This window comes from Castor canadensis, chromosome 4 (assembly GCF_047511655.1).
Source record: "Castor canadensis chromosome 4, mCasCan1.hap1v2, whole genome shotgun sequence".
Lineage (NCBI taxonomy): Eukaryota > Metazoa > Chordata > Mammalia > Rodentia > Castoridae > Castor > Castor canadensis.
Genome location: NC_133389.1, coordinates 158,099,895 through 158,118,230, shown reverse-complemented (window position 1 = coordinate 158,118,230; position 18,336 = coordinate 158,099,895).

The following is an 18,336-nucleotide window of genomic DNA, read 5'->3' as shown; positions in this document are numbered from 1 at the left end:
CATGGCTGTGAACAGATGGGATATCAATGATTTTACATTATGATACATATGTTTCAGGAGAATTTCAGAAAGTCTAACTAGTTGTTAAAGCCTTGTCTGCATAGGCATAATTTGTTTCACTGAAGTCAACCATTCCAGGCTAGAGGGCTCATTTGTACTTATTTACACTGGCCTATCAGAAGCAATCATGAATTGATTGAACAAAGGAGCTTCATTGTGATATTTACATACATGCATATAATGTACTTGATGAGATTCATCCCTCTATTACTCTTTCTTAACCTATGACCTTTTTTTTTCTTTATTAAGAGATTTTAGTAGAGTTCATTATGCTGTTTTTGTGTGTGTATACGTATAATATATATGTTATATATAACATGTACATATAATATATGTTACATATAGATATATAAAATGTACTTCAATCATATTCATCCCCCATCACCCTCATCTTTCTCCCTTACCCCTTTCACAGGTCCCCCCACAAACAGTCCACTTTTACAATCATGTATTGTTTTTATTATGTATAGATTTCATATAGAAGTAAAAATATGCAGTATTTGTCATTCTGAGATTGTTTTATCTTGCTCTACATGATAATCTCCAGTTACACCCATTTTCCTGCAAATGACATAATTCCATTCTTCTTTATGGCTGAATACTACTTCATTGTGTATATGTATCATATTTTCTTTAACCATTCATTGGTTCCTGGGCACCTAGGCTGATTCCACAGCTTAGTTGTTGTGCATAGGGCTGCAATAAATTTGGGTATGCAAGTATCTTTATTGAATATTGATTTACATTCCTTCAGATATAAGTCCAACAGTGCTACAGAAGGGTCTTATGGAAGTTCTATTTTCACTTTTTTAAGGAGCTTCCATACTGATTCCATAGTGGGTGTACTATCTTACATTTGACCAACAGTGGATAAAGAGTCTTTTTTACCTGAGTCCTGACCAATATTTGTGGCTGTTTCACTTTCTTAATGATTACTACTTTGACTGAGGTGAGATAAATCTCATTTGAATTTCCTTTATGGCTAAGGACATTAAACATTTCTTTATGTTTTGGCCACTTGTATTACTCTTTTGAGAACCATCAATTCAATTCATTTCCCGATTTATTACTTGGATTATTTGCAGAAAGTTGAGAAGAATGTTTATTCTGTGGCTGCTGAGTGGAATATTCTGTGGATGTATCTTAAGTCCAATACATAATGTCACTTAATTGTTGATTTTTGTTGTTGTTTGGATGGTCTATCTATCTATTGGTGAGAGTAGGATATTGACATAACCCACCACAGATAGTGGGATCTATCTGTGCTTTTATATCCAGCTATGTGTGCTTTATGAAATTGGGTGCACCAATTTGCATAGCTGTTTACAATTGTTATATCCTCTTGATGGATTGCTTCCATTTATGGATAGGAAGTGAACTTGTCTCTTCTAATTTTGGTTTAAAGTTTTGTTTGTCATATATGAATGTAACTACTCCTGTCTGCTTTGGAGCACTATTTGTTTAGAATATTTTTTTTCATTCTTTTACTTTAAGCCAGTGTTTGTTTTTTCCACTGAAGTGCATTTCTTGTAGGCAACAAATGGTTAGGTCTGTTTTTTAATCCAGTCCCCCCTTTTGATTGGAGAATTGAGACCACGAACATTAAGAGTTGTTATTGAAAGGTATGTAATAATTCCTGTCATTTTGTTGTTTTGTAATGTTTGATTCTTTCTTAATTCTCATTTGCTTATATATTCAACTAGTGAAATTTATTTGTTCACATATTTTCATGGTTGCATTTATCTTCCTTTTTTGTGTATAGGATTCCTTTAAGTATCTTCTGCAGTGCTGGTTTAGTGGTCATAATTTCCTTTAGTCATACATTTATCACAAAATGTTTTTATTTCTCTTTTAATTATGAAGGATAGCTTTGCTGGTTATAGTAATCTAGGATCAGCAGTTATTTTCTTTCAGGGCTTGAAATATACCTTTCCATGCCTTCCTGGCTTTTAGAATTTCTTTTGATAACTATTCTGTTATTTGTGTTGATTTTACTTTGTACTTCCTTCTTGCAGCTTTCAATATTCTTTTCTTGTTGTACAAATTTAATATATTTAACATGAGGAAGTTATGTCTGGTCTTGTCTGTTGAGTTTCCTAAAAACCTCCTAGATGACCATCTCTTTCTCCATATTTGGGAAATTTTCTGCTACTATTTTACTAAATATGTTTTCTATGCCTTTAGCTTTTTATGCTTCTTCTTCTTCTTCTTATAGGCCTATTATTTATAGGATGGATATTTTAATGATGTCTTTGAGCTCTTGAATGTTCTGTTTATACTTCTTTATTTATTTCTTTGTCTTTATCTGAGTAGTCTAATACATATACTTTGTCTTCAAGTCTTGATAGTGTGTCTTTAGTTTGATCCTGTCTACTGCAGAGGTTTTCAATTGGGGGTTTTTCTTGTTGTTGTTGTTTTTGGCTAATTGAGTTTTCATTTTCACAATTTTAATTTGATTTCTTTCAGGATTTCTATATCTTTACTGAATTCTTCTATCATATCCTGCATTATTTTTCTTATGTCCTATCTGTGATTTTATTTAAACTCAGCTATTTATTTTTATTCTCTTGTAATTCATTCAGACATTTACTTGTATTCTTTTTTAAAATTATTCAGATGTTTGTTCTTCTCCTCTTTAATTTCCTTGATCACTCATAATCATTCTTCTAAGTTCTTTGTCACCATACTATCCTTAGTGTTCTTTACTGCAGGATTATTGACTTTTGGAGGAGTCATTTTATATTGTTTTTTTTTTTCATATTTCTTATGTTTCTGAGAATGACTTATTTTTAAATCTGATATTCAAAATCCTCACATGGAAAAGATATGAGAATTTAATTTAGCTAATAATCTAAATATTGAAAATAAAGTATGGAAAACTAAAATATTCCAATCTCCTAGATTGGAAACAAGCTGTTAATGTTAGTTTTAAACAGAACTGTGAGCATCAACCTACTGTTTCAGAAATCTAGGATTATGCCTACAGCAAGAAATTAAAGATAAATCTATTACTTTAACATGCTTAAAAGTACTGGTATTATACAGTTATACATATGAAAATGTTTTTCTTTTTGAGTGGTAAGATTGCCAATGTTAAAAAAATCAGTTACTAAATATACTAAAAGTGAAATTGCATCACTTAATAAGTTATTACTGTATAACTTAGCACTCAAAAACAAAATAATATCTTCTTGAACAAGACTGATATTACGTGAGCTTTCTCATAAGAGTGGCATAGACTCTAGAACTTCAAACCCACCACAACTGAGCCTGAATTTTTTCCTGAAAATAAACTCAATTAATTACAATAGAGGGTAATAAATTTTATCAAACCCACAGTGTGTTTCTACACAGAATGACCAAGGGTCAATGTCTCAAGTAATACACAGAGGACATACACACACACACACACACACACACACACACACATGAACATGTATATGTATATGTGTACATGTATATATACCAAATGTCTTGGTTATTCATGCCAATAATAATGTTTCCACAGGTAATGATATTTAAGTTTAACTCATTTGTCGACATTAAGCAGTAGCCCTGTTCATTTTGAGTGTTTCTCTCAAGAAAAAGCAGTGTCTTGTGCTACAGGCTTTTCTACAAATAAGCTGGTGTACTTGTTGAAACAAGTCTCTGCATATTTGAATAAACTGTGCTGTGGAATATTTTCATGATGATAATTTAGCATAAATTTATCCTACCTCCTAGAAAAGAATATAAGTAGTTTCACTACTACCACTCAATCATAAAAACAATAAATATCATTTATTAACAGAACTCCTACTGGTCCCCTTAAAGGAAATAAAAGAAGGAGATAGTCAAACAAGAAATTTCATTGTTAGCATGCAGCCATTCAGCATAAGATATTCAAGATCTTCAATTTTATATATGCAGGAGGTACCTATAATGTTAGCATTTTCACTTCATGGTATACATCCACATAAAACCTCCATCAGAATAAGGTCATTGGATTTCACTTTGGTACAACTTTGGTATAGTCTGTTGCTTTTATGGATAGGTTCTAATGCTTATCTCCACTGAATCTCTTAAGAAAAAGAGCTAGAAATTATATTAAAGTGAATTTGAACACTTACCTTGCCACCAAGAAGATATTTCTTGTCACTCAGAAAGAGTCTCTTTGTCATTTTTTCACTATTTGTACAGTTTCAATCAAAGACATGCTCCATGAGATTTTATAAATACCATCATATGTGAGTAAAACAGAAGGCAGGGCTATATTTAATATAGCCAAATTCTAAAGTTGATTTTTTTCTCTTTTCCTTGAAGTAATCCAGCTTTGAAATCCTCTGTGAATTAATGATACTGCTTATGAAAACTTACTAACTTGCAATCATCTTTCACAGGCAGAGAGAATGTGATTTCTCAACCTACAGTCAAGGTGAAAACAATTCCAGTGTTCTGAGATTGTCTTCTGTGTGTGGACAAGAGAAAAAATTAATAACTCAAAATTTGAATAAATTCTAAGAATCTCATTTTAAGCTAATTAGGTTTCTAGCTGATCGAAGGCAAAATGTGATACACGATTATTTTTTAAAATAGATTCATTTGGTGTCAATTTTCTACCCAATAGGTGTCTTTAACTTTAAAAATTATTTTATTTTGAATTAGCATACATATGATTAGATTTGCTTGTGATAATTCCATACATGCGTATGGTATAGCTTGTACATGATCACCCCTCCATTATGTTCCCATTCCTCTCCTTCCCCCTTTCTCAGTGTTGGTACAATCATTGTTTAATGTCTTTTTTTCTCAGTTAAACTTTGAAGTTTAAAAGTGGTTGGGAGATGGTTTTTTATTTTTATTCCTTATATTTTTTTTATTTTTTATTATTCATATGTGCATACAATGCTTGGTTCATTTCTCCCCCCTGCCCCCACCCCCTCCCTTACCACCCACCCTGCCCCCTTGATACCTGGCAGAAACTATTTTGCCCTTATCTCTAATTTTGTTGTAGAGAGAGTATAAGCAATAATAGGAAGGAACAAGGGTTTTTGCTAGTTGAGATAAGGATAGCTACACAGGGAGTTGACTCAAGTTAATTTCCTGTGCATGTGTTACCTTCTAGGTTAATTCTTCTTGATCTAACCTTTTCTCTAGTTCCTGGTCCCCTTCTCTATTGGCCTCAGTTGCTTTTAAGGTATCTGCTTTAGTTTCTCTGCATTGAGGGCAACACATGTTATCTAGTTTCTTAGGTGTCTTACCTATCCTCATATCTCTCTTGTGTGCTCTCGCTTTTATCTTGTGATCAAATTATTTTTTAAATGATTAGAATTTCATTCAGTTCAGTCTGACTTGTTACATGTGTATAGTTCTTTAAAGTGTTCAGGCTCTTCTGCACTCTCTTTTGTTATATCATTGTCTTCTTAAATTTATTACATGAAGTTTACACAGAACAGGCATTATTTTCCCAAGAGAATGAGAAAGTGCAGAGGGAGGCTTGTGTTGAATCACTAACCTGATTCAGAAGAATGCAAGCTCCGTGAGGACAGGCATGTTGTGTTTTGTGCCCACTGATGTATAACCAGAGCCTGGAACTGTGCCTGGCATATAGAAGATGTCAATTGCTCTTTGTGGAATTCATTAATCTGATTAAGACTCCAGCTGGAAATAGAATTAGCTCTGCAAACTCTTTTGTTTTGACAAGACATGTTTGCCCCCAAATCCTCCTTCATCATTTCTGGAAGCACCTGTCTTTAATTTTGTAGAAGTAAAGCCAGTGAGCCTCTATTTCACAGTGATACATGGAAGGAAATGAGGGGTGTGTAAGGGGACTTCTCCTGACTCACTAAAGCTGATGTCCCTATTTCCTAATGGCATCAGTGAAGGTCTATTTGTGTCACTGTGCAGAGAAAAGGGAGACAAATCTCTGAGCCAGGGCTCTGTGGGAAGGAAACCTCAGCCTTGCTGGGGAGGGGTTCTGGGAGGCTTCAACCCTTGCTGTCCACTTTTTTTGGAGCTGCCCCCTGACCTTTGCAGTGATCCTGCTCCAGGTTCAGACTGCGACAGGCATTGGGGTTAATTAAGCTGGCCCTAGGGAGTACAGGCAGTGGTGTCTTCTCTCTCCCTTCTCCTTTTTCCTCATCTTTCCTTCCCCATTTCTTCCATTTCCTTGTCTCTTCCTTCTTTGCCTTGCCTTGCCTTCCTTCCCCTGCCCCCCTCCCAGTCCTTCTTCTCTCCTTTCCTTTCCCTAAGTGCAGTCGTCCTCTGTGCTCAGGAGCTGAGCTGCTGCAGCAGGACCAAGGGTGTACCTGTGAACAGGTCAGGTGCTCTGCACCTCCCCGCTCCTCCTCAGTCCTCTCTACAGTGCAGGGAACCTCAGCCAGGAACCTGGCCTGAGCTCTCCATGCCTTGAAAAGGCTAGGACTTGGCTGAGCTGTGCAGTCCAGCCTCTCCAGTCCCTAGAAAGGAGAGGGTGTCACTTTTGTCAGGAATTACTTTGAGGAGACAGGCCACTGAAATGATCAGAGAAAAGAACGTGAACTTGCAAAGATCTTGGAGTGTGAATGTGAGGTAAAGCAGACTGTATCTATGAACTGAATGTAAACTGCTAGCTGTGTTGAGGATCTCTTGTCACTTTCAAAGAGTTCTCTCTGTAAGTGTTCTAGAAACAACCTGAAGAAGGGATTGATAAACACTTGTACTTTTTAAATGCAAGAAAAATCAGGCTTGATGGTCATGGAGAGTGGTTCATGAAGAAACAAAAATGGATGAGTTTCAGCCTTCTCTAAGTTTCAGTTTTTCTCCTTTCTTTCCCTTTTAAATGAGGGAAAGTGAGTGTCCATAACTCATTTAATTCATTTTTTTCCTTTTCTCTTTAAAGGTCCTTTCAGGGCTGCTGGGCTGACTGACTTTTGTGCACTTATATTTGCTTGAAGATATAAATTCCAAGCATGTTTGTAAAGGGTAGGGAGTATGGAGGTGTGTGTTTGGAGCAAAGGAGAAAGTAGTGGCTCAAATCAGAAAGACTGTTTTGAAAACTGAACATCAGTGCCTTCAGCCAGTAGCCACAAACCCAGGTACAAAGACATTTGTCTCCTGCTGTAAGCCTTTATCACAGTGCTGGAGAACATAGATCCCCCAAATGAGACATATCTATATGCCTACACACATACATACATAGTGTTGCAAACAGCAGTGAATTTTTTAATGACAATTGTAAAGAAAACAAAAGATATTGTCTCCAGGTGTAAGATGAGCGTGGAAAAGAAGTCAGAGGATGATAATGAAGGTACGCAAAATTTATTTCAAATGCACACTTTATTTTTTAAAGTATCATGAAATTGGACAAATATTCATCAGCAGCCAATTTATTTCTAACTTTCACCTGCTTCTCATACTTCACAGTATGCAATATTATCCACAAATCATTGGGAGCATTTTCAATTGCTCAAAAATAATTTATCAATATCAGTTATATTCTCCCACAGGTATCGTGGATATTGGGGGCATTATGAACATTAATCACTTATTATTCCATATTCACTTTCATATGAAGTTTACAGCTTAGACAACAAAAATAATTACATTTTTGGTGGAGGTAAAGTTCTTTTGCATCTGCAAAAAAGCTTTAGCCTAATTTAAATGGCCAATTATTTCAGGGCACTGCACTAGGCATTATAGATATTTATTAATGACAACAAAGAAACGGACTTGTCCAAAATCCTACTAGTGGAACAGGGAAGAGACATGTATGTGCTACCTATGAATAGATCTGATCCTTGTGCCTTGTTTTTCATTAATATGGAAGATAATGACAAAGAAGATCATGATAGAAATAATACCTATCACTGAGTATTTTCTACATTCCAGGCATTGTTCTTGGTGTTTCACTTGACTTAAATTCATTTATATATTACAACAACCTTCTGAAATAGTTTCTATTATCATTACCCTCTTTACAGATGAGGCACAAAGAAGTTGAATAACTGATACTCAACATTGCACAGTTAGTAAATAGCATCATATCCACACACAGGAGGCTCCTTTGGCTCGTTACCATCATTGCTATACCATTCATATAAAAGTATTCCATTACTACCCATGGTGCATGACTCTGAGATGCTATGAAGATGTCTGACCTATACAGAACAAAAAGGAAGGACAAGTAAGTGAAGAGCTTCAAAAGCAGTTTTAATTTAATTTGAAGCACTTCTATAAGGTGAAAGTGACACTATCAACATTGGGTTTAAAGAAAAAGGTGAGTGTAATGGCATAAAAATGAAAGAAATCCATGAGAATGATGTATTCATTCAGGTGTTAAGGGATTAGAGCTGTGAAATGAAAGAACAGGAAAATCTGAGATTACAATGTATAAGAATGGCCATATTGAAATACCCATTATGAGGAAGCAAGAAGAGGAAAGACCAAAGCTGTCCATAAGGTTATTAATTTTAAATGTAGAAAATTGTATGCTAAAGAAGGTAAATGTTTCTATTTAAAAATTAAACTCTGCCAGATGCCCGTGGCTCACACCTGTAATCCTAGCTACTCAGGAGGCAGAGATCAGGAGGATTGCAGTTTGAGATCCTATCTTGAAAAACCCTATCACAAAAAATTGTGCTGGTGGAGTGACTCAACGTGAAGGCCCTCAGATCAAGCCCCAGTACAAAAAAATATTAAACTCATTACATGATGGGCTTTGTTATAAAGGTAAAGATAATATGTCCTTGTGAAAATGTCCTGTAACAGTGTTGTAGGTATTCAAAATTGATTTAAGTGATGCATGATGTCAAAGCTCCACAATCAAACATGAGTCACATGTGTCTGTATTTGAACAATCGAACAAAGTTGGATTAAGGTGCTTGTTGAAATGACAGAGAACATACCTCACAGGTAACCATATATGGCTTCAGTTCAAAGGTGTAGGAAGGAATTACAGGATTCAGGTAATAGGTAGTTTGGTGAAGATTAAAGGAAGTAGAACCTTGCATGGATAAAATTATGTCAGAGAACAGGGTTAATTCTAGGATTGGGTATGGTAATAATTCTTACTTAGAAGATGACAAGAATGGAGCATGACTAAAGCTTGATTGGTTTTAAAATAATCAGCATTCCTTTAGTATAAGCCAGAATATGAGAGTGAGGATGTTGATCATTTTTTATTTGCACAGTGTTCGTGTTAATACCACATATCAGGGTGGTCTTATTTTGTATTAATCCAGAGTGGTTACACAACAACTTTGATAATGGTGTCCTTGGAAAATTACTTGTGAAGCCCATCCACCTACAAGGGGAGTCCAACTCCTAGCAAGTCCAAGACTTAGCTGACCACATGAAGCCAGCGGCCAGCTGGTCATCTAGTTGTGACTGCTTCTCAGTTTCTTAATGGGTGTTCTCATCTTTTTGTGCTGTTATAACAAAATACAAGAGACTGAGTAACTTACAAGAAATATAAATTTATTTCTCCCATTTCTGGAGGCTAGGAAGTCCAATATCAAGGCATCTTCAGTGAGTTTAGTATCTGGTGAGGGCCCTGTCTCTGCTTCCAAGATGGCATCATGTTACTACATCCTCTGGAGGGGATGAATGCAGTATCTTCACATGGTGGAAGGATGGAAGGGAAAAAGGGTCTAAGCTAGTTCTTTCCAGTCCTTCTATAGGGCACTTGGGACTTATTTTCCAAAGCCTTCACTTCATATGCCACCACCATGGGGATTAAGTTTCAACATGAAACCATAGCATGAGGCATTCTATCTTGTTATAGTTATATCATTTCAATATAACTAGTATAACAAATCTGTGAATTTATGTTAATAATATGAAATGAGCAAATTTTGAAGTTGTCATTATTAGTACAGATATTAAGTCAAAACCTTAAAAGCCTGAGTAGGATATGTAAAGCAGGGAAGTTTGGGAGACGCTGCCCTGTAGGAGGCTCTGCTGGATTGGATGTGGTGAACTCAATACTATCATCATTCCTTTTAGGTTTTAGGGTTATGTTTCTCAAATTCCTTTCCCATATGTCTCTGGACTTTTGTGTCAGTTAGACAAACTTCTTCTGCAAATAAGACGGAAGTGACACAGAAGCAACTGTTCTCAAGAGGCCATGTCCCAGACATGGTAGTTTCACAGACCCCCACAAGGCCATATTCACAGCTCTGGTGGCCAAGTCCTTAGGAATTCCCTCAAAGCAATTGCTACTCCAGCCAGACCAGTGCTCCAGCTTAGCATCATTACCATTTCTCCAACCATCCAGCCTCAGTCTTTCAAACCCTCACTCAGCTCCTTCCTCATTTAAGTTCCTATATCAAACCTCTTTTCTCCATGATATTTATAGTTTCTTGTATCCTAGAGAAACCCAGAGTGATACAGATGGGGGATATATGGGGCTGAATAAAAATGAAAAAGTTTGAGTTGAAAAGAGTACTTAGTATCCCCAAGTATTGGCAGAAGATCTTTTACAGTACTTCTCTTGAATCTGAATTTCTTCGTTATTACCTTTGCAATAATTTTATCTCTGATACTCCATTCACCAATAATGTCTTAACATCTAAAATAGGATGAAGCACACTGCTTGTAATGATGGTTCTTAATTAGTGAGGAACCATCTGAATCACCACAAAATCAGATTCATTCTGCAAAATTTTATTAAATATATCTTTTGTATTTGATTTCTTCAAAATTATTGATTCAAATGTAGGCATCTGAACACTTTTTTAAAAATGAGAATATTTGATTAGTTATAATGTTTAATTTTCTAAACATACTGAATAATAGAAAATAATGACTAAACAGTATTTCCAGATTTATGGGTCCAGATCTTTAGGATCAAGTATATATAGTTTTCTCACATAAAGGAAAATTTTCATTTGGTGAGTTATATATGTAAAATTGCATATTTTTTCCTTTTGCAGATTAATTGATTTTGCATTAATTTGCACTTCCTATTCCAGAGAAGATTGCTCTGGGAAGGAAGTCAGTGATAGAGTAGAAGTTGACTCTTTCCTGACAAGTTACACTGTCAATCAAGGTACCATTGCACTGACAAGTTACACTGTCAATCAAGGTACCATTGCACTGACAAGTTACACTGTCAGTCAAGCTACCATTGCACTGACAAGTTACACTGTCAGTCAAGGTACCATTGCACCAACAAGTTACACTGTCAGTCAAGGTACCATTGCACTGACAGTGTCTGTGATAGAAACACTCCCATCATGACCTGATTTCAACCTAGTGGCATTTTAATAACCATTCACTAAATGATTAAAACTTTAGCAGTCAGTCTCATAAAGCAGTAGTAGCCTTGAAGGGAGATGTCTCTAAACCAAGACATGACCTTTGTCCTAGGAGTCTCAAATCTTTCTTAGGTATTCTAATAACCATTCTTCTGTGAAGAAATTAAGCTTTGGTCTGATCCAAGATGGCGACTAGGGCCCAGAAGCAGACAGCATGACCTACAAGACTCCAAAACCTTGCTGAGAGGCTGGATCCACACTTGGCAGAAATAAAGTAGAAAGGAGAATCAAAACTTCAACATCCTGAACCCTTAGCCCATGGAAAGCGTCTCCACGCCACATTACACTGAGAAAACAGGAGGGCTGTCGCACTGCCAGACGCTGGCTCCAACATGCTTGGGAGACATTAGGCAGACCAACAGGTGAGCACCAAGTGTCACGCAGTATCCCCCAGCCACCCCTGGGATAAACCAGCATAACTCCCTGGGCAGATTGACCCCCTTCCCCCCGCCCCCCGCAAAAAAAATAAACTGAGCAATAAACAAGGAACTGAAAACTAACACACAGCAGAGGGACAGAGTTGCTGGAAGCTCATTGGAAAAGGGGGTAGGATCAAGGAGCTGATCTCCAAACTTTCAGTAAACAAAGGCTGGAAAGGCAGAAGGCCTGACAGTTGGCGGGTGATAAGGTGCTGCCTGAAATAGGGTGGGGAGCAGTCCACAAAGCTAATTTCATGAGCCAGTGAGCAACATCCAAAGTTAAACAACACTGCAAAATTGAAAAATAATCAGCAAACCATCACAACATGCTGACAGCAGGGGGGCTGGTTGATGAATCACTGACCTTGCCCCAGAGAAAGGGGGCTACGCAAAGAAACAAGCTCCCAGTAATCAAGCACAGTGAAAATGCAACTCCAAAGCAGGACAGCTGGTGGGCTACAGAGCTGATCTCCTGAACCTGAGGACAACATACAAACTTAAACTGCCACACCACACTGAGGGAGGAGCTGACCAAGCATCTGCCTCTGAAAGAAAGAAGGAAAAAAAAAAAAGCCAAACACTACCCAACCACCGGACATGACTACAACAGAAGTTCTGCTTAAATACCAACACCAGGATTGGACACTGGAGGAGTAACAGCAGAACTCAAACTAGGACTGAAATTCTATTGTTCCTGAACCTGGAATTTTTTATTTGTTTGTTTGTCTGTTTGTTTCTTCTGTTTCTTGCTTGTTTGTATTTGTTTGGTCATCTCTTCATGTTGATTTCTTTGGGTTTTTATTTTCTTCTTTGATTTTTCTGTTAGTTTTACTATTCTGAGTTAGCAAATTACTAATTAGCAAATAATTAGTAAAAAAAAATAACTAATTAGCAAATACTAGATTACAGACAGACTGGGGACAGAAATAGCAAACACACACCTAATACAGCCACAAAACAAAATTAAACCAAGGGAAAGAAAACAAGTAACTGAAACCACCAGCCAGCCTATCAAGAGCATAGTTGCAAAGTACCAAGTAGAGCAATGGGAAGACAAAAAACTAAAGAGTTTTGTAATAACTCAAACAATAAGAGAATATTTGATTACTCACAGGTTTACACAGATAATATTTATTTTTGAAAAGTAAAAATGTACCAGAAGATTTTGCTAAATTACAGAGCAAATCCCAAAACAAATAGGAGAGAAATAATAAAAATAAGAGCTGAAATCAATGGAATAGAAACCAAAAAAACCATACAAAGAATTAATGAAGCAAAAAATTGGTTCTTTGAAAAAATAAACAAGATTGACAGACCCCTGGCAAACCTGACTAAAATGAGGAGAGAAAAAACACAAATTAGTAGAATCAGAAATGCGAAAGGGGAGATAACAACAAACACCATGGAAGTCCAGGAAATCATCAGAGACTACTTTGAGAACCTATATTCAAATAAATTCAAAAATCTTAAAGAAATGGACAGATTTCTAGACACATATGATCATCCAAAACTGAACCAAGAGGATATTAGCCACCTGATAGATCTATAACACAAAATGAAATTGAAGCAGCAATCAAGAGTCTCCCCAAAAAGAAAAGTCCAGGACCTGATGGATTCTCTGCTGAATTCTATCAGACCTTTAAAGAAGAACTGATACCAACCCTCCTTAAATTGTTCCATGAAATAGAAAGGGAAGGAAAACTGCCTAACACATTTTATGAAGCCAGTATTACACTTATCCCAAAGCTAGGCAAAGACACCTCCAAAAAGGAGGACTATAGGCCAATCTCCTTAATGAAAATGGATGCAAAAATCCTCAATAAAGTAATGGCAAACTGAATTCAACAACACATCAAAAAGATCATTCACCACGACCAAGGAGGCTTCATCCCAGGAATGCAGGGGTGGTTCAACATACGAAAATCAATAAACATAATAAACCTCATTAACAGAGGTGAAGACAAAAATCCCTTGATCATCTCAATATATGCAGAAAAATCCTTTGATAAGATCCAACACCATTTCATGATAAAAGCTCTAAGAAAACCAGGAATAGAAGGAAAGTACCTCAACATTATAAAAGCTATATATGACAAACCTATAGCCAGTATCATATGTAATGGAAAAAATCTGAAACCATTTCTCTCTAAAATCAGAAATGAGACAAGGGTGTCCACTATCCCCACTCTTATTCAACATAGTCCTGGAATTCTTAGCCAGAGCAATTAGGCAAGAAGAAGAAATAAAAGGAATACAAAGAGGTAAAGAAAGTGTCAAAATATCCCTATTTGCTGACAACATGATCCTATATATTAAAGACCCAAAAAACTGTACCCAAAACTCCTACATACCATAAACAGCTACAGCAAGGTGGCAGGATACAAAATCAACTTACAGAAATCATTAGCTTTTCTATACACCAACAACAAAGAAATTGAGAAAGAATATATGGAAACAATTCCATTTACAACAGCCTAAAAAAAAATCAAATACCTAGGAGTAAACTTAACAAGTGGTGTAAATGCTCTCTACAAGGAGACTACAAACCCCTGAAGAAAGAGATCAAGGAAGACTATAGAAAGTGGAGAGATCTCCCATGCTCATGGATTGGTAAAATCAACATAGTAAAAATGGCTATACTGCCAAAAGCAATCTATATGTTTAATGCAATTCCCATCAAAATCTCAATGACATTTATCACAGAGACTGAAAAATCTACCTTAAAGTTCATTTGGAAGCACAGAGACTGCAAATAGGCAAGGAATACTCAGCAAAAAGAGCAACGCTGGAGGTATCACAATATCTGACTTCAAACTATATTACAAAGCAATAGCAATAAAAACAGCATGGTACTGGCACAAAAACAGACATGAAGACCAGTGGAACAGAATAGAGGACCTGGATATGAATCCACACAGCTATGCCCATCTTATTTTTGACAAAGACGCCAAAGACATAGGATGTAGAAAACTGTTGCTGGAAAAAGTGGTTATCTTCCTGCAAATGACTGAAACTAAATCCTTGTTTATTACCCTGTACTAGTATCAACTCAAAATGGATCAAAGATCTTAATATCAGACCTGAAACTGTGAAGTTAGTACAGGAAAGAGCAGGGAAGTGATAGGTATAGGCAAGGACTTCTTCAATAGAACCCCAGCAGCTCAGCAACTAAGAGAAAGGATGGACAAATGGGACTACATAAAATTAAAAAGCTTCTGCACAACAAAAAAATGATCTCTAAACTGAAGAGACAACCCACAGAGTGACAGAAAACATTTGCCAGCTACAGATCAGACAAAGGTCTGATAACCAGAATATACAGGGAACTCAAAAAACTAAACTCTCTCAAAATTAATGAACCAATAAAGAAATGGGCAACTGAACTAAAAAGAACTTTCTCAAAATAAGGAATTCAAATGGCCAAAAAATGCTCACCATCTCTAGCCATAAAAGAAATGCAAATCATAAACACACTAAGATTCCACCTCACCCCTGTTAGAAAAGCCATCATTAGAAACACCAACAACAACAGGTGTTGACAAGGATGTGGGGGGAAAGAAACCCTTGTAGGGAACTGCTGGGGCAAATGCAAACTAGTACAACCACTCTGGAAAACAATTTTGAGTCTTCTTAAAAAACTAAACATAGATCTACCATATGATCCAGTTATCCCACTCCTGGGGATATATGTCGGAGACAAGGCTCCCTTTGTGAGCCATTCTGTCTTGACCTTCCCCTGGAACATTTTGCGGTTGTTTGTCCCAACTTCTCCATCTCCAGCACAAGATGGCGCCGTCCCCGCTTCTCTTCCGGGAGTTTACCTTGCCGCCAGCGCGAAAGTGCACCCTATCAGAAGTCCTATAGCAGAACCAGCCAACCAGCCTGCACCTCGTCGTACCCCTCACTCCCTCAGCACATAAATACCCCTGTGTGAACAATAAAATTTTGCAGCTTGATCAGAACTCTTGTCTTGCTGTCTCCTTCGTGTCTCTTTTTTTTTTTTTCATTTTTCTTTTATTATTCATATGTGCATACAAGGCTTGGTTCATTTCTCCCCCCTGCCCCCACCCTCTCCCTTACCACCCACTCCACCCCCTCCCGCTCCCCCCCCCCAATACCCAGCAGAAACTATTTTGCCCTTATCTCTAATTTTGTTGTAGAGAGAGTATAAGCAATAATAGGAAGGAACAAGGGGTTTTGCTGGTTGAGTTAAGGATAACTATACAGGGCATTGACTCACATTGATTTCCTGTGCGTGGGTGTTACCTTCTAGGTTAATTCTTTTTGATCTAACCTTCTCTCTAGTACCTGTTCCCCTTTTCCTATTGGCCTCAGTTGCTTTAAGGTATCTGCTTTAGTTTCTCTGCGTTAAGGGCAACAAATGCTAGCTAGTTTTTTAGGTGTCTTACCTATCCTCACCCCTCCCTTGTGTGCTCTCGCTTTTATCATGTGCTCATAGTCCAATCCCCTTGTTGTGTTTGCCCTTGATCTAATGTCCACATATGAGGGAGAACATACGATTTTTGGTCTTTTGGACCAGGCTAACCTCACTCAGAATCTTGTCCCTTCATTCTTCCCCTTCTAGGTTCGCTACCCACGCTGATGTGTCCTGCAGGACGGGACAGATATACTCAAAGGAATGTGACACAGGTTACTCCAGAGGCACCTGCACACCCATGTTTATTGCAGCACTATTCACAATAGCCAAGTTATGGAAACAACCAAGATTCCCCACTACTGACGAATGGATTAAGAAAATGTGGTATTTATACACAATGGAATTTTGCTCAGCCTTGAAGAAGAATGAAATCTTATCATTCGCAAGTAAATGGATGGAACTGGAGAACATCATACTGAGCAAAGTTAGCCAGGCTCAGAAAACCAAAAATTGTATGTTCTCCCTCACATGATTTAGATCTAGGGCAAAGGCAGTAATGTTAGTAAGGTATGTGTCACATGCTAGGGGGAGAGCACATATGGGAGAAATGGGGATAGGTAGAAAACCCAAAACTTGAAAGTATCTGATGACCCCACTGCAGAGGACCTAATACAGTAACCTTAAAATGACAGAGGTCAATATGGGAAGGTGACCAGGAAGTAGTGAAGAGGTCAGGTAGAGATGAATCAATTCGGGTTGTAATACACTTGTGCATGGAAGCAATGCTAGGAATCTCTGTATAGCTATCCTTATCTCCACTAGCAAAAATGCTTTGTCTTTCTTATTGTTGCTTATGTCTTCTCTTCAACAAAATTGGAGAAAAGAGCAGAACAGGTTCTGCATGGAAGTGAGGGGGATGGGGGGAGGGAGTGGGTGGGGGTCAGGGGGAGAAATGACCCAAACAATGTATGTACATATGAATAAGAGAAAAAAAGAAATTAAGATTTTATTTTTGTTTTGTTTGACTTAAACACTTTTCTTTCAGAAAAGTTTGATGATATGAGTGCTTTCTGCTGCAAATAAGTCTAATGAGATTGGCAGGGAAGAGACAGGTGATATAATATTCATTTTCTGATCAGTATGCATGTTTATAAATATCTATATCTCAAAATACCAAACCCTAGGGCTTTTTGTTTCCTATATTCATTCAGAAAATGTTGCTATTATAATTCTGTCATATTTCTGGAATTTGTTTTGCTGTACTTTATTTTATATAATTTTCAAATTAAACAACTTGCCAATCTCCCTGTCAATGGCACATACAGATAATAAACTCCTCAGAGCCCCTAAATTTCTGTAATACCTGGCATTTGAGGGAGTCAGAAAAGGGATAGAAAATCTGGCACAAGCTGAGCATTGGATTAACACCACAATGAATGTTAAGTGATAGCAGGTTATAATTTTCTTAGGTAAGAGACTGCAATTTGGTTTTTTTTACCCCCAGCCCTTAAAAGGCCCTGGAAGAACATTCACAAGTAGGTCTTCCATATTGTTTCTCAAATTGCACCATACCCTTATTTTTTCCTTTTCTTTTTTTAACCATCTTTAAAACACCTTTACTCCTTCAAAATTTTATCCTTCAATCCAATCCATTTGTCCTTTTAAAAAATTTAAATACTATTTTTACATAGTCTTATATCTGATGTCTTCCTTACACTGCTTTCTTAATTAGGTGTACAACAACTTTGATTCCTTGGCTTCCTCTTCAGGCTCTTCACTGTGTACTGTTTAGAAAGTTAAGAAGTATTTATTTCCTTCCCACTTAGAATACGAAGGTTTGTCCTAATGGCCAGTTTGTATCTACAGGCTGGTATTAAGAAGCTGTGGCAGAGCTCACAGAGAGAAGTAAATAGAAATCAATCTATTCATCAACTTCATTGCTCCTTATTCGTATCTCTTTAAATGTTCTCACTAGATTACAAATAGGGTTAGAGTCTACCCTACTAGACTGACTGCTGTCTTTGTAAGAAGAGGAAAAATGATATGCCTTCGAAAAGAAAAAAAGTCCATGTGAAGACAGAGGCAGCCGTCAAACAAGGACTGAGGACTCAAGAGAAACCAAAGTGTTCACACCTGATCGTTCTTTTCCAGCCTCCACAACAGTGAGAAAACTAATTCCTGCTTAATCCACCCAACCTATGAT